The sequence below is a fragment of the Mustela putorius genome, unplaced genomic scaffold (genome assembly GCF_011764305.1).
Source record: "Mustela putorius furo isolate JIRA1106 unplaced genomic scaffold, ASM1176430v1.1 tig00000031_pilon_pilon_pilon, whole genome shotgun sequence".
Taxonomy (NCBI): domain Eukaryota; kingdom Metazoa; phylum Chordata; class Mammalia; order Carnivora; family Mustelidae; genus Mustela; species Mustela putorius.
Genome location: NW_025421260.1, coordinates 3380903 through 3399673, shown reverse-complemented (window position 1 = coordinate 3399673; position 18771 = coordinate 3380903). Strand labels below are relative to the sequence as shown.

At 34.4% G+C, this 18771-nt stretch overlaps 1 non-coding gene and 1 pseudogene across 1 annotated transcript; one reads left to right on the top strand and one right to left on the bottom strand.

Annotated features, from left to right (window-relative positions):
• The window catches only part of LOC101673046, a 56554-nt pseudogene extending 46851 nt beyond the window's left edge, over positions 1 to 9703 (bottom strand).
• On the top strand, positions 3870 to 3976 carry LOC123393092. Its single transcript, XR_006607859.1, has one exon. It is a non-coding gene; the product is annotated as a U6 spliceosomal RNA (small nuclear RNA).
• Positions 9704 to 18771: the final 9068 nt, after the last annotated feature.

Sequence of the window (18771 nt, the reverse complement as noted above, 5' to 3'; positions counted from 1 at the left end):
AATTCCCTCATTGCCATAAGATGTCAAGCACAGAAACTTAAACATGTTGGGTCCTGGATCCCACCCAGAGAAAGCGAAAACACTCTCTTCTCAAGTATCAGATAGGAGTCTTTCCCTTCAAACTGGTCACTTCTTGGTCACGTGCTCCATGCATCAGATGGCTTAATGAACCACATTTACTCCTTAAGGTCAGGATCAGGGTATTGGAGAAGTTTCACCAGATATGTGCAGTTCAGTGGCATTGGAAGAGGCTGACATAAAATGAGTATTTGGTAGGAACAAAGTAGGGAGGAGCAAATGCCAGAGAGGCCAAAACAGTGTGCACTACAATGGTAGACACTGATGTTGGCTCACTGATTTTATTTGGGTAGACTATCAGGTTAGCCTGGAAGCTGTTCACTGATAGATTACGTTATTGCTAAAATAAAGAAACTTCTACACAGAGATGTCTCTCTCTCAGCTGGGTGACTGGATTTTTATCTTTTTGAGCAGAGTGACAAACTGCTACATGTAACCTTGACACACGCATAAAGGACTAATAAAAATATAATTTCCTCTAAATATATTTTGATTAGGAAAAGAGGCAAAAAAGAAGAGAAGATGAGGCTTGAAACATTTCCCAGGGTGGTGTATTATAGAAAGAGAGAAGGATGAATGTGTGGAATAGGAATTTCCCTCATTGCTGATTCTTTCCAGGACTGACATTCATATGAAATATATTTCTTTGTAGAATTAAATACTCTTTAGCCATCAGTCCTTTCTGATTCTTTTTTATTTTTAAAATTTTTTTGAAGATTTGATTTATGTATTTGACAGAGATCACAAGTAGGCAGAGAGGCAGGAAGGGGGGTGGGGTGCAGGCTCCCTGCTGAGCAGAGAGCCTAATGCGGGACTCAATCCCAGGACCCTTGAGATCATGACCTGAGCCGAAGGCAGAGGCTCAACCCACTGAGCCACCCAGGCGCCCTCTGATTCTTTTTTTAAAGGAATAAATACAGAAATGTACATACAAACAGAGCAATGTGATTTAAGTATAATTAGATTTTATGACTTAACTATTATAATTTTCTCTGTTTTGCATTTAGATTTGCAAAAATATGTGATCTCAACTCAAATATATTTTATTGGACAAAATGGTGTTTAATTATATGACGCTGGTCATCTTGAGAATAGATTTAACATATATCTAGGATTTGATCAAAACATATTAAACTCATTAGAAACTGTCTCCCGATTTCTTGACTTTACACTTGAAATCATTTTTGTTCTTTGTTAAGTTCAAAAATCTATAGCTATAAAGTTAAAAGAGGGAAAATCACAGTGGTGCCATATAGAAAGGATATTTAAGAGTCTTTATTTTAAAGTTTAATTGAGCACAAAGAGTAGAAATTTCAAAGTGCTAAATTACTTGAAGTATTTATTCATAAAATAGCATATATTTTAAAATAACAAAGATAACGAAATAACAAGGATAATGAATTCAAATAACGTCTTGCACCTGGACACAATTTTTAAATATGATTATATATTTAATTCTGTTTTTCCAATAATGTACCTATTAGATTGAGAGTGAATTTATGTTCAGTTTCCAGATTAATTCCTTCACCGAATATTAGAGAAATAGATTGTATTTTGTGGGGGGTGCTGCTATGAACTGTTGTCAGCTTACTAATCATGGGACTTGTGTATCCTCTATTTCATCCTTCTTTGAGTTTATTGATTACTCCATCGACTTTTCTATTTCCAGCCTGTCTGTTCATTCAGACTAGTTTGCACCATTAGCAAAATATACAGTTTGTTTTATTCCTCCTCTCATTACCCACTTTGAAATTAGGCTTTGAAATATAGCAAATGCTTGGCATAAAAACAAGTATTTTAAACTTTGCAATGAGGTAAATTCCAATTTTTCCTAAATTGAATGGAATATTAGCTGGTTTTGAAGTAAATAATGAAAATATTTACTAGAAATACTAGAAAATAGCTTATTGCTTATAGGAAATAAATACATAATAGTATTTAGATAGAAAAACATTTTTTGTAAAAGTGAAAGATATGTTTCAAGTTTGTTTAGATAAGAATATTTTTACTGGTAGGATTTAATCTTTAAATCTTTATTGGTATTCACTATGATTCAAAAATTTAAGAAGATAAGACATTTATAACTTAATAAACAATTTATATTTCTAGATGACATAAGATAAAGAATCATATAATTTATTCTTTCTCTACCATTTTTTCTTAGACATAACCACTTTCATAACAATGAAGGTAACATAATACAATAAGTAGTTATTTTTTCTTATGACAATATTTTATTCATGATTGGAAAACATGAGGATTCTAAATTACCTAAATTCTCCCATAATATTGTTCATAGATATAGTTAATAGATTTTCAAATACTGGACTATATGTAGTCCCTATTACAAATCAAAAGATACATATAAATTACATTCACAGATTGTATTGTGAGGTATCTGTACAATCTTATCAAAGAGTTAAAACTAACCAAGGCCTGGTTTTCCAATTGAAATATGTATTTCTATACAGAGAAAACTAATAAAGCAATGACTAAAACAAATCTGCCTCCTTTAAGTATGCTCAAAAACATGTTTTAAAGACCTTTAGAAGTTAACAGTGATGACTGCCCAGTGACACAAAGAGGCAACGTTCTTTAATTCAGATTAAGTTGAAAGCTACATATGGGCAAGGATTCTTATTTATTTTAATTTTTTTTTAAGATTTTATTTATTTATTTGACAGATGGAGATCACAAGTAGGCAAAGAAGCAGGCAAGGGAGAGGAGGAAGCAAGCTCCCTGCCGAGCAGAGAGCCCGATGCAGGGCTTGATTCTAGGACCCTGGGATCATGACCTAAACCGAAGGCAGAAACTTTAACCCACTGAGCCACCCAGGCACCCCACTTGTTTTAATTTTTGTTCAGTGTTAATTTTGTTCATTGTTCTAGTTTCCAAAACCAGTACTTAAAGATGGTCTCTTCAAATCAATATGTGTTGTGCAAAATAATTAAATAAATAAATGTATTGTTGCTTATTTTCTGCTCTTCAACCAGAGTTGCTTCTGCAACCAATTTAAAGATTTTAACAGTTTTCAGGCATTTTCTTCACAATAGTCCTTGATGCTAGTTAAGTCCATGGCATTCATTGTCTCAAAGGTTGGATGAACACCCCTAGAATAAAAAAGTCAAAGGATTTTCTTTATACATTATTTTTTAAATCCAATGTGGAGAAAATAGTTTTAAAGATGATATTGTATAATTCAACCATTTATGTATTTATTAGATAGCATGTGTTCTATATCAAAAAAAGCTGAGGGGCACCCGGGTGGCTCAGTCAGTTGAGTGTCTGCCTTTGGCTCAGGTCATGATCTCAGGGTTCTGGGATCCAGCCCCATGTAACACCTCCAGCTCCCTGCTCAGCTAGAGACAGCTTCTCCCTCTTCCTCTGCCTCTCCATGAATCCCTGCTTCAGCTCTCTCTCTCTCTCTCTCACACACACACACACACACACACAAAATGAATGAATAAAATCTTTTTTTAAAAAAGCTGCAATTGGGGTGCCTGGGTGGCTCAGCGGGTTAAAGCCTCTGCCTTCGGCTCAGGTCATGATCCCAGGTCCTTCCACATTGGGCTCTCTGCTCACCAGGGAGCCTGCTTCCTCCTCCTCTCTCTCTGCCTGCCTCTCTGCCTACTTGTGATCTCTGTTTGTCAAATAAATAAATAAAATCCTTTAAAAATATAAAAATAAAAAAGCTGCAATTGTTAAGTCTAAAAAACTTCAAAGATAAGGCTAGGCAGTTCCAAAAGCTTAGGTACACCTGTTAAATATTGTAAGTTGAAGGATCAGGTGTAATGCTCCCTTCGGTAGCACATATACTAAAGTTGGAAGGGTACAGAGAAGATTAGCATGGCCCCTGTACAAGGTTGGTACACACATTTGTTAAGGATCAGGTACACAGAGGTTATGCTGTAGACAAAAGACAGGGGAATTACCCAAATTGATTTTGGAGTTTATCCCTTCCTTAGTCCAGGAGCTGGCAGGAGGAAGACCTGAGGAATCTATGTGAGGTATATTCTTGAGAAGGGACGCAATGGTTTAGCCCTTGAGCTAAATCCCTCCTAACCAAAAGGAAGCAATAAAAAAAAAAAAAAAAAAAAAAAAAAAAAAAAAAAAAAAAAACAGTTTTTAGAGGCTACGGTTGTGTACTACCAAGAATAGTGCTTCATTCTGCATATTGTCAGAGAGGAAGAATAACAGAATTGCTCAGACAGATCTCACCCCTTTGGACAACCTGCAGAGTCCAGCACACCACAGTGCAGTAAAGAAGCCTCTCTAAATCTTCCATCTCCTCTGAGGGATAAGAATGTGGGTTAGATTAAAAAGAGCCCCTTAAGTACTCTGGAAGAAAGATAAGGTCAAGGTAGAGTATGTGGAGCTGGCAATCTGAGAACACAGCAAGTCCAAGGTATCGATAATGATTGACATACACAGCTTTGAAGATCCCCTTACTCAGGGGTCAGTATAGACAGAGAATAGCTATGAGATTTCTCTCGCCTTTCATCCTTGAATTAAAGAACATATGTAAGCCCGCAAACTCTAAGGAGGAATAAAATATAAAGATGAAAGGAGAGAAATTTGAGGGGCTTGATTGAACAAGGAGTTAGGACAAAAGTAACTCAGTTCCAAATGGAATAACACGAGGTTTATCTTTCTTTAATGGAGAATAGTAACTGTCCTGCAATCAATTAAAACTTGGTCCTATCATCTGTACCTAAAGAGGTGCGAAGATATGTCTTTCTATACACACCTGATTCAAAGAAGTGTAAATTTCATGCACTTTAAATTTGTAATATGTTGTGAAAATATCTGTAGGTGGCTCCTTAGTCAAGTCAAAACTTCCTACATTTAATAAGTATCATCTGAAGGGCTTTTTAGTGAAACACAAATTGCTGGAGCCCCAGGGTGGAGACTGAAAATTTGCATTTTTAACAAATTTCCAGGTGATGCTGATGTTGCCAGTCTGAACCTCTACACTTGAGCAACCCTCACCTTACTATACAAAACCATACTGTATGGCTTTTGCTTTAGTCAAAACCTCCAGTGTTTTTGTCACGTCCACTGTTTTCTCTATACTGCTTAATAATCAAACGCAAGAGAAATAAACCAATGTCGCTTTTATTTTTGCCATTGCACTATGGAGTGGCAGTTAAATTAAATCATAATGTATGAGATATACCCAGAAAAATCCTGGCCTTCTTTTATGCAACTGTTTTCCTAAATTTGATCTGGTCATTGCGATTCAGCCTTCTTAGGTGGAAGGGTTCATGCAAGATTAGTATTAATGAAAAGTTCAACCTGGGTGATTGTGCCAAATTTTCGACTAACGCATTTGTTGTAGCAAATAAACAATAACTTGTTGAAACAGTGCAGAACATAGCTGTGTATGGGATAGAGAAGAGGGTATGTTTAGGTATAGGATAAATTCGCTCTCGTGTTAGGTAACAAGGTATAATTGACGCCCCCCCCCAAAAGCAGATGTCTGAAAACTACTTGATGGATTGATGGAGGTGACATGCTCTTTGAGCTATGAATGAGCACTAAAAAAAAAGGGCTTACTTATTCCCTTTACCTTCATATTATAGAAAAGTCAACTATTTCCCAAAAGGCTGTATTATACCATTGTGATATACACATGATTCGTTTTCAGAAAGGGGGACAGAGGTTTTCTTGAGATACTATTGAAGTAAGAGCATAGGAACTCCTTGGACTCCTGGGGATTAAAAATCTTGTGTTGTTAACATCCAAACTCCTACTCTGACGGGTAGGTCCAAGAAGTGAATACAACTGCCTGAACTAAATATCTTCTAAAATAGATTAATTTAACAAGCACAAGATTTTCCAGGCATTGTTTGAAGCATGTATGTCATATGTTAATGTTCATAACAATCCAATGAGTGATGAGAGCACATTGCACAGACATGAAAGTATTTTGCCCAATATCATATAGCTGGTAAGAGGAGTAATTGAGAAAAGAATCTGGCATTTGGGGAGGGATTCTTATGTGGTGAATAAAATTGAGATTTTCTCTCTTTCAAGACTCTATTACCATACCTACCATGAGGTTATTATCAGATGTCTGATCCCCTTAATTAAATAATCATGATAGTTTTCTCCTCCTAGATACCTCTGCATAATTGTTTACTCTTAGTGGCCTCGCTCATTTTCCATTTCATTGAATTTCCTAATTTTCTTCCTAACTTACTCACTTTTCTTGTGTCTGACTCATGGGTTCCCCTTTTCTTGTTATTTGATAAATGAATGCATTTTCAAAATTAAGACATCAGCCTTCTATTTTCCCTAGTTTACTTTGGCAATCTCACATATTTCCAGGTTAACAGATTGTATTTTCAAGAGATACCAGCATCTCCCATCCCAGTGTTCTTTTTTCAGTATGAACCTGTCATTTATTTCACCATCGGGAGGTAGAATTTAATTTCCTCCTCTTTCAATCTAGACAAGCTTATAACTGTTTTGACCAACAGAGTATGTGGGAAGAAAGCTATATATCTTCCAAGGCTAGGTCAAAAGAGGCTATCAGCTTTAACTTTGTTCTGTTGGAACATCACTCTGAGCAAATCTAGTTGACATGTAAGAAGTCCAACTATCCTGAAACTACCACTGGGTTTAATATTTCCAGGTATAATATTTTCAACCTTTTAGTCATCTCTGCTTATGCATGAAACAGGTCAGCAAACCCATGTTACACCATTCAAATTAACCCAACCACCAATGGAATACCAACGACCAACCTCAGATAGTGAAATGAGAAGCAAAATCTTCCACACTTATTTTAAATAAATTGTTTTCATGTCAAAACCTGCCCATACTTCTGATCCACAGAATCTTTAAAAATAATGATTTAAGTGCAACTCATTAAATTTGAAGTGGTTTATTGTGCAAAAATATTAACTATTAACTTCTAATAATTTTCTATTCTCATCTCATCCTCCTCCTGATGTGTTGTTTTTACCTTCAAACCTTGTATTCTAAATAATTACATTAGGTAGTAGACACATTAACATCAGTAAGATGCAATCTCTTCCCTTATGTCTTATTTGGAAAATAAATGTTTTATTTGGGGAAAAAAGGGCAAATATAACAACAAAATGGATTAAGTCAATTTTAAAATTAAACAAAGGTATTTGGGAGGAAATACAAATCACAATTAATACAGATTAATTAATTAATACAATTAATGAGCAGAGTCATGATGGGGCTATAAGAACAAGTGTCACTGCCCACATATTGAGTTGGAGAAAGTAAACTAATTGCATTAGTGTTGGGATAGGCATTTTGGAGAAAGGACATTCAAATAACAGAGCTAGCATAAATAACATGAATGTAGAGGTTTATAGTGGAAATTCTAAGTGGGCTGGTGTTAGAGTTATGAGTTATGTCACTCTAATTCCTAAAGATGTCATAATATAAAATTTTATAATATCAAAATTTCATAATATAAAAAATGTCATAATATATAATATAATATTTTAAAAAAAGAGACAGACATAAGCGTGGACATAATGGATTATCAGGCTTCCTTTTAGAAATAACTGAGTCTCAGATAAGAGCACAAGAATCATTGAGTATAAGGTTGGTGCTTCTGAAACTATTGTAATGAAGAATCAGTGTTTTTCTTCCAATTTTCTCATGGACCAATACTTGTATAAAATACAATAGAAGTGAAGTTACTAGAAAAGTGAAATTGAAGTGATAATAAACTATAAGCCCTTAATTTTTATTATTAGAGTCAATGGACATAGGATCATTCTATCAGATTACTATAAAATTTCAAATTTTACATCTTCAATTTAAGTAATTATCTAGTGTAGACACATAACAAAAAATTTCTGGACTGGAAATTTAACTTTATTCTAAATTAACAATTTAAATTAGTCCGTGGCCCTCACTTTTGGGTAACATTGCAATAGGGGATCCAGCCAGGTGGCTGGTAAGTGACTACACTCTTTTTGCAATTGTGCAGTTGAGAAAGACTAATGTGTTTTATTATAACTAGAAGTGTAAAGGATAGAAATAATATTAGAATTAATAAAATAGTTAAATACTTATATTTTGGATATTCTCAAGCTAAAATCAGGGATGATCTTTAGCTTTGTGTCTTAGACAACAAAATAAAAGTTATCCCTCTAGCTGATCTTTCAGATAGGGAATATTCGAAGACTTTATGGGGAAAACTTTGAGTTTTAGAGTTAGGATATGGTTTAATACATGACTCACTGGTCATGTGACCTCAGACATAAACTACAGGCTCTTCATACTCAGCATTCTGTCTAGTAATAATAGTAACAGTTACAATACTATACAATATATACAATTTATATTGTATATATACACACAATGTTATTGTATATAATATATACATTATATATATATGTATATATTATATATAATATATTGTATATAATGTATATAATATATACACAGAATACTAAACAATATATACAATATATAATACTATACAATTACAATAATAGTAACAATTACAAATACTTAATTTTCTACCTGACTGCTTGATAGGTTCACCTGAGTTCTGTTAGGTCAAAATCAAAATAATAAAATTATTCACACACCTTCAAGCTAGGTCTACCTTCTGACAATTATTTTTGGTAATAGATCCACAATAACCTAAGGAAAAGAGTATTCTCAAAATTTAGTTTAATTTTACTATTTGATACATTTATAAATGACTAATTCTGTTGATTCTACTACTCAAATAAAATTATACTTTCTATTTCTATTCCTCGAGTCATGGCTCTAATACATGTACTCTCGCTTGTGTGTGTAAGGTTTCCTGATATATAGGCAATATATTCTGTCTCAATCTATGGACAAAAATAAGCCACACACCCCACAGCTGTCAGAGTGGAGGACCCACAGTGTTTATGGTGGATCCCTGCAGCCTGCTCCACAGAGGACTCGGGCAGTTTTTGCCACGGAGGTAACCAGCAACCTTTGCTGCTATAGACACGTGAAGAGGCAGAGCTGCCGTGGCCCCTCAGAAGGAGTGCTATTGCTCTATCCGGGATCACTGCAGCCAGTCTTTCTCCAAACCATGCACACACCCCACACCTCAGAACCATGGCTCTATCACTCTGCTATACAGCTGCTCGGGCACCTGAGCCACTACATGGGGAGCAAGCCAGTGTCCTGGACCCTGGAGCTGCTTTCCTTCTGTGAGCCCCTGTGTTCCAGCTGCCAGGACTGCGGCTGCCTAACAGACACCATGCATCAGACACAGTTCTCCTACCACTGCTCGTGAGCCCTCAAGCCAGACCTGCTGCCATGGGGGCTCTGTCAGCCACAATATCCCTGTGGGATAAAAGAGATCAACAGGCCCCCTCCAGTCTTTGACAGAGAAGACTCTGTCTTCTCAGCCATCACCGCTGATACCAGCAGTCTTGACCACTGAGAATCCCCTCATTCCTCGCTACTGCTGACTTTGGTAATGGAGCTGCATGACACCTACACCCTGGACCTTCACTGCCACCGGAATTCCCACATCCACGCTTCTGGCGCTCCCCACCTCCCACAGGTGGAGATTCTTTCCCCACCAAAACCAGTATGTTAAGTCCAGAAGAGGTAACTGCTCCATCAAATGTGGTGCCATCTACACAAGACTGTAGAAAACACAAATAATCAGGGAGACAGGGCAACACCAAATGAATACAATAATTATCTCTAGGTGATCCCCATAGGTAAAACCTATGTGGATTATAGGATATCATCAACCATACAATTTTTGCATTATGAGAATGCCAAAAGGAGGAAAAAGAAAGAGACAGAAAGCCTATTTAAAGAAATAATGGCTGAAAACTATCTAAAGCTGGAAATAGATATTGACATACAGGTACGTGAAGCTTACAGGTTTCCATGCAAATTCAGTCCCAAAGTGACTAATCAAACACATAATAGAACTCAAAAATCAAAGACAAGGGATTTTGATAGCAAAAAGAGAAAAGAAACTCATACAAGTAAGCCCATGAAGGCTGTCGGCCGATTTCTCAGCAGCAGCCTTGCAGGCCAGGAAAAAGTGGGCTGATAGGTTCAAAGCCCTGAAAGACAAAACTATCAAACAAGAACAGTTTAACCACTAAAGCTGTCCTGCAGAAATACCGGACAGATAAAAACTTCACCAAACAAAAGCTGAGGGAGTTCATCACCCCTAGATCTGCCTTAAAAGAAATGCTAAAGGAAGTCATTTATGCTAAAGTAAAGATTCTGATTCATGAAAACAGACTGAGTTTTATCTCACACCAAAACCTATGTTGTTAAAAATAATGAGATATTTTTAATATCATATTCTTTGGAATCTAGGACAATTTTTGGTACACTTTTTATGATTCTATCGTGACCATGGGACTATTAGGAAAAGCAAGTTGATATTAAATAGTGTTCAAATAAACACTTTGATAAAGTGTTCACTATATCAACTTTTATAGATTATATATTTATATAAAACCTAGTAACTTAGAAAATAAGGTGCTTAACTCTATGTTATAGCTGTTATTTTATCTTCAGTGATTTTATTTCAAAGTACATGCATACATAATAAGGGGTACTGATTAGCACAAAATATACTATTGTATTATTTTTCAAATGCCAGCTCTGTTATATGTGAGAAGTCACCTGTTTCTGTGGAGTTTCCTTTCATCCATGACCTTCCCTTTTTTTTTTTTTTTAAACTGCCATACATATAGCATTAAGGTAATAGTTGGGTGAGACAGAACCATTCAAACTGCATTTCATTATAATGGGCATCAGGTAAGAGTTACTAACCCTCAGAGGTTTTAAAACCATTTTCACAAAATTGTGTCAGTCATTGTCAAAACAAATATATTGATATAACAAGTGAGAAGCTTACCATAGTGTATTCAAGAAATTTCAGAGTATTATAGTCCATAGTTTATCTTAAATTATTTGAAAAATCTTTTTTCAAATAAAATTGATATTGTCTAACCTGCATGCATAAAATTAAATTAGGACAAAACACAAAACAAAGTTATTTCTTTAATTACCAAACAAATTCACTATTTCATAATCTAAGTCAGATACTCCAGGGTACGAATTGCACAGTGTTAATTCACGCTCAGGTGCATTGATGGCTCAGAGCCTTCAGCCTCATGCTTAGCAACACACTAGGTGTGAAATATTACAACACAATTCACAACCTGTCATGTCTTATGGCTTAATTAGGAGTGTTTATGATCTTGTTATTCATACTCTATCAGTAATAGACAACTAAAAAAAGAGACAAGGGACCATTATATGCAGAATAGTGTCATCATCATCGCATAAACTGAAAGCGCAAACTGTGGCCTAATTCAGTCTGGAACGGTAGCTAAAGAAATAATGAAAATAAGTATCATAGAAGAGTAGCACAGCCTCAGATACTGTGCCCAGGAAAAGAACTGTGAAGCGACATATGCATGCATTATTTGATCTCATTATTGGACTCTTGAATATTTGGGTATATTTACTTAGGTTAGACAAACATAAAGTCTAATCATCCAAGAAAACTATATAATATATATAGTTTATATATATATATAATATATATATAAAGTCTGAATATATATATACACATACACACATATATATACACATATGTGTGTATGTATGTGTGTGTGTGTGTGTGTGTGTGTGTATATATGAAGGAAATTGAATTAAACCATCAACACAACAGAGGGTTTTTGACTCTCAATGCCTAAACTTTAAAAAGATGAGCTTTGGGACGCCTGGGTGGCTCAGTGGGTTAAGCCACTGCCTTTGGCTTGGGTCACGATCCCAGGGTTCTGGGATCGAGTTCAGCATCGGGCTCCTTGCTCGGCGGGGAGCCTGCCTCTCTCTCTGCCTCTGCCCACCTCTCTGCCTGCTTGTGTGCTTTCTCTCTCTCTCTTTCTGACAAATAAATAAATAAAATATTTTAAAAAACAATAAAAAATAAAAAGCTGATCTTTTATTCTCTGATGATAAAACTTCCAGTATTTTCATATTTCTTATACCTAAATGACTACTTAGTGATTCCACAACTGTTGGGTTCTATGTTTTTATTTGCATGTCTATGTGGTAGTAGATAAATACTAAATAATTCACATTAAAAAATATATCAGAGGAAAGTTCATTTTAAAACTGTTAGTGTAAAAAGCACTTACAGAATGATCTGAGAATTATAATAGATCAAAAAAGATCATGGGTGTGAGGGCTAGTAAAATAGGATTAAACAATATATATATAAGGGAATCAGACCCAATTACATATAAATATCCTAATTTAGCTATAATATCTACTGTAGATTTAAGTTTTTTTTCTAATGTACTCAGGGCAAATCAATCTTTATATTTGTTTGTACTGGTCAAATGTCAATATCTACTACAGGCTGCAGTGCAGAGTAGTGGAAATGGCCTCAAAAAAGTCTCTTGTGATTGTGTATAAACATCTGTTTCATCCATTAGCTCAAGAGTTCAATTGTTTTCCCTGGCCAAGAAGGGTCAAATATTCTTTATTATTGTAGGTGGACATGATTTAAAACCGGATTGCTCTGAAATCTTTTGTGAAAGTAGGAACAGCACCATTTGCTTGGCACTTTCTACTCAATCTGCATTGAATTTCCTTAAAATATTTAGAAAATGATTGCATTGATTTTAACAACAACAAAGAAACTGCTGATTGTTTCATAAATACATTCAAGTAAACTGGTATTCACTGAAACATACAGATCTAAAGCTGACTGACTTGATTTAGCTGTTAACCGTTACTCATCCATCCATTCGTTCAACAAATATATAGTGAGCACATTGTAAGAGGCAGCACCATAATACACGCCATACACAGTGGTGAGTAAAACCGCCATCCTCCCTTAGATGGAACAAAATTTCACTCTCAGGTTTTTACCCCACTTCTTTCCAATATTAAAAATGAGGGTCTTCTCATTTTTTTTTAATACTGAAACTATTTCATATTGTTTGTGGAATGATATAGGTACACTTTGTATCTCAATGAATTCAGTTTCTAATCTCATTTCATCAGAAGCCATATGGGTGAACTATTTTCACATAAAAAATTAGAATGGTGGACATATTTTCTCTAAACTTTGTAATTATCATTATTTCCTTTTGGTAGGTTAAATAATGTTAAAGCATTTAACCAGAAAATTTGGGCAAGGAAAAAAAAAATAACCATCTTTCCATATGTTAGAAATTGAGAATAGTCAAAACATTAAAACATTTTTGACTGAATCAATGAAAATTTTCATCTCTATTGATGAAACATACTGGGCAATTTTTCAACCTTTTCTGTTATTGTACTGATAAATTGATATCATATGTTAATAAATGTGTTTGATAAAACAAAGGACATACGCAATTATTGACAAACATTCGGTACGAGAGGAAATTGCATTTTTGCCTTCAGTAATTCAATTATATTTAAATTTCAAGGAGAACTAATGGTAAAGTACAGATGAATTTGGTTAAGATAAAAATATATATGTATATTATATGTAATATATATAATTATAATAATATAACAGATACATAATTGTTTTAAGGTAAAGACAAAGATGTTAATTCCAACTAGTGTCAAAGGGGAAAAAAAACACTACCCCCAACTCTTCTTTGAATCATCAGCTTATCTGTAGGCAGTAAGATCATCCAAAAATTGGTCTTTCAAATTAATAATATACAAGACATGGCTCTTAATAACCTCTAGTCACATTAAACTCAATGAGTCAATTACAGCATAATGTGATCTGATTATAGTCAGTTCCTTATTGATTTAAAAATGCATTTAAATGGATTTTAAATAAGATTAAAATGATTTCATAGCTGCAACATCATGTTTTGTTTTTGTTTCTTTTCCATAATCATACTTTCTTCTTTGCATTTATAAATTCTCTCATTTCATTATGAAAGTAATATAAATTTTCATGACTTAATGTTTGTGGGCAAAAATAATATAGAGGATCCAAATTATTATTCTATGAATTTATTTAAGATTGGCAATCAATCCTGAAGTAATTTATATTACTTCAATATTCTCCCTAATATGGGTTTATTTTAATATTTTTTTAAAAGTTTAATCTCAATTCTTAATTTTACTTTATTTATTTATAAGTTCCACAATACTATACTCCTATAAGTGCCTTTTAAACTGCTGTTTGTGGGACGCCTGGGTGGCTCAGTTGGTTAAGCAGCTGCCTTCGGCTCAGGTCATGATCCCAGGGTCCTGGGATCGAGTCCCGCATCAGGATCCTTGCTTGGCAGGGAGCCTGCTTCTCCCTCTGCCTCTGCCTGCCTCTCTGTCGCCTGTGCTCACTTGCTCTCTCTCCCTCTGTCTCTGACAAATAAATAAATAAAATCTTTAAAAAAAATAAATAAAATAAAACTGCTGTTTGTATAAGGAGAACTGATGCAACCATCCTTCCAACACATACCCTTAAATATTAATTTGTTAGTCTTATATGAAAGGAAAAATAGTTCACATATTAATATAAAAATATCCATGATTATTTTATAAGAAATATTTTATATTACAAAGTTTATTTCAATAAACTTTATTACTGTACCACAATTTTTTTATCTTCATATTTAGAGGCCAATTGAAACAACAGACACTGGGATTTTTAGCACAGTATGAAGAGAATTAATTATGCATCTCCAATTAAGGCCAATTAGAGTTGTACTTCCACTCCCTTGCACACCATGCAAAAACTCTACCCAAAGTGTCTAATAAACATAGGAAGTTCATTAACATGAAGTTTGGCTTCCATGTCTATTATCATCTCCTGTGGTGTTGTGTAGATTACTAAAATGTAGTGGAAATTTTCTATTAGAGATGTATAGAAATGTATCTATTAGGCACTTTACATATGAAACTTCAGGAACACCTTAGCGTTAGTAATATTTCTAGGATTTTGCAAATTTCAGGAAGTTTTGGTTTGAGAAAAAACAATTTTAAAAATCCATTACCCACTAAAGGTTTAATTCAGGAAGTAATTACTATGCTGTACTAAAATGTGTCTTAAAAGCTCTCTGTAGTTCTTTGAAGAATTATAAATTGTGTTTCTTTTGGCAAATATATATATATACAGAATTAGAAAATCTTATTACTTCACATTTTCAATGTTTTTTATATCACATGTATATAAAAATATGTTTTATATTGAGGAGCACTGTGAACCTGTGAAAATTTGACTAAAAATAAGAGCTATGAGAATTAGTAAGCCAATAAGTATGAGTCTTAATGTTAATTTCTTATATGGGCTAAAAAATGGTCCATAAATCATAAACACCTTTTTGAAGCTGTCTATATACAGCTTTTATAAAATATTCATTATATTTTGAGGCAATCAAGATACTAATCTGAACATGACATGTTAGACCAAAACTAAAATTTTCATTTGGAAAACTTTTTTCTTTCTTTTTTTTTTTTTAATTGCATTATGTTAGTCACCATACAGTACAGCATTAGTTTTTGATATAGTGTTCCGTGGCTCACTGTCTCTGTATAACCCATTGCTCCATGCAATCTGTGCCCACCTTAATACCCATCATCAACTTGCTTGTTTCATGCAGAAATAGCTCTTGGATTGATATATATAGATACTATATTCAGATACAGACAAAATTTTAACTAAATTCTTAATCAAAATCACAAACACCAAATAAATGTCAAAAGATCTGGGAAATACTGCTGAGTTCAATTTTGGGATATCACAGACCTGTAATATGTTAGGATACACACATACATAGACAGTTGAATTGCACCAATGTAATTCAATGGAGAATGGCAAGTCTTTAACAAATGTATTAGAACAACTGGGTATCTTTTAAGAAAAACAGTATGTAAAGAAAAACAATGTACTTTAACTCATACATCAAACCCTTAAAAAAAAATAGTTTGGAATGGATTAAACACCTATAGTGTCCTTATCAAAAAAATTTTAAAAAATAAATAGAGGGGTGCGTGAGTGGCTCAAAGGGTTAAGTCTCCGTCTTCAGCTCAGGTGATGACCGCAGAACTCTGGGATTGAGCCCCACATGCAGCTTTCTGCTCAGCAAGGATCCTGCTGCCTCCTCTCTCTCTGCCTGCCTCTCTGCCTACTTGTGATCTCTCTCTCTATCAAATAAATAAATAAAATCTTTGCAAAACAATTAAAAAAAAGATAAATAGAACTTTCTAAAAAATTAAACCCATTTATCAGAATTTACCATTAAGAACATAAAAATGAAAGCTATAGATTAGAAGTATTTAATACACATATATATACATATAATATATGCATATGAGAGTATTTAACATCTGTAAATTTACATCTATACATTATACATATAATATACATCTATATATTTATGTATAACATATGTATATGTGTATATGCATATGGATCTGAAAAATGAAGTATAAAATATTTCTACAAATCAATAATAAATAGCACAGGTTTTATTTTTTAACAGGCAAAATTCAGTCAGACACTTCATAAAAGAGTATGTATCAATAACTAGTAGGCACATGAAAAGTTACTCAACATTGTTTCTTATCAGGGAAATGTAAAATAAAACCACAGTGAGGTAGCACTTCACACCCACTAAGATAGCTATAACTGAAAAGCCAAAATGTTGGAGACAATGAAGAGTAATTAGAACTTTCATATTTTGCTGGTAGGAGAAAAAGTGGTAGAGCCACTTTGGCAATCTAGTTGACGATTTCTTTAAAATCTAAATGAATGCCATATACCCATTTTATAACACTCCATGTGATCTATTCATTACACTTTTAGATATTTACCCAACATATGTTCATAAAGAAATTTATGCGTGAATATTTGGTGTCGTTTTATTCATAAGAACTAAAAACTGAAAAAAATACAGGCACCTATCAACAGATAAGAACGGGTAACAAATTGTGCAAATAAATGTAATGAAATTCTACTTACCAATTAATAGCAAAATATAATTTACACAACAATATGGATGACTTTGGGGACCATTATTTTGAGAAGAAGCAGTAGACTGCAAAGAACCCACACGAAATGTTTTAATACAAATGTACTTTAAGAACAGGCAAAATAAGGGACTCCTGGGTGTCTCAGTCTGTTAAGCATCTCACTATTTAGCTCAGGGCATAACCTCAGTGTCCTGAGATCAAGTCTCATTTCAGGCTCCATGCTTTGTGGATCTCAGCTTGAGATTATCTCCCCCCCGCTTCTTCCTGCTTGTGCTCACACTCTCTCTCTCACATAAGTAAATCTTAAAAAAAAAAAAAAAAAAAAGAGAGAGAGAGAGAGCAAGAGAGAGAATGGGCAAAACTAATTTATGGGGAAAGAAGAGCAATTATTGATAAAGTTTACAGTAGAGGCTGGTTGAAAAAGATACGAGAGAAATTGCCAACGTGATAGAACTCATCTGTATTTTGTGGAGGATGTGGTAGGTATACATTAGTGAAAGCACAAATTACTACATTCCAGAACTGTGCAGTTTACTCAAGTCATCATATATCAACATGTGTCATTTTATATTATGTGCTTGTGGAGTTGTAGTAAGGTCTTAAGAACTATACACATTTTGAGATTTCAGCCTATTTGTAACTGGACAAGTTTGCTTCCCAGTTTTACAGATGGTGGCAGAAGAATCAAGATTTCTAGGTTTGGGTCAAATTCCCATATTACTTATGGTATAAGAGGCAGGATGACCTGTATGTGTGCATCAGTTCTCTTTGCTCCCCAAGTCCCATAGATGGGATGTGGAGGGGCCCAGGTAGATGCTGCAAAAATGCCATGGGTTTGTATCAGAGCTAAGGAAACATAAGCCTAGGAAACCCTCAAGTTTCTAAGCAGGCTGCTAGCAAACTTGCCCCCATATTACCTGCAAAGAGGGAGTGTATTATTTTGTTAAGGAAATGCATCTATTCTCTACCCTTAGGAGAGACAGGATATCTATCTTCCAAGGCTGTTCTCTTTACAAACATCCTTGAAATGATACCTGGAAAATGGTGATTTCAGTTATGAAGAAAGTCCATGGAGAATCGTCTCCCAACACTTGGATATTTTTATTCAAAGATTATTTGAGAAAATACTAAATCTGTTAAAATGTTTTTGTTTTATTTTAACATGTATGCATGTGTGTGTGTAAATATGTTATATTATGCTAATTTATCGATCCATACACATTTCTTAGGAAATAGTGTAGAACACCAATACTGTCTGTTTTTAGGGATTAAAAAAGAATAAGCTTTTTAAAAAGACTTTATTTATTTAAGAGAGAGAGAGAGAGAGAGCCCATGAGCAGGGGGAGGGGCAGAGGGAGAGAGAGAATCAGACTCTCTGCTGAGCTGGAAGCCCAAGGTCAGGGGGTGGGTTGGGGCTGTCTCCACACAGGGCTTGATCCCAAAATCCTGAGATCATTAACCTGAGCTGAAGTCAGATGCTTAACCAACTGAACCACCCTGGCACTCTTCCTTTTGATTTCATAGACATTTAAAGATGTTAAGGTCAACTATCATAAATTATATTCTGGAAAAATCAACTTTGTTAAATATTGGATTTTTTGATCATGGTTTTTATGATTTAATGTTTTTTCTTTACCTTTCTGCATTCTCATCAAATCAAAGAGGATGTAGTTTTGGGGGAGTATTTTATTTTCTCATTCTAAGAATGATGGATGTATTTTGAACTTCCTG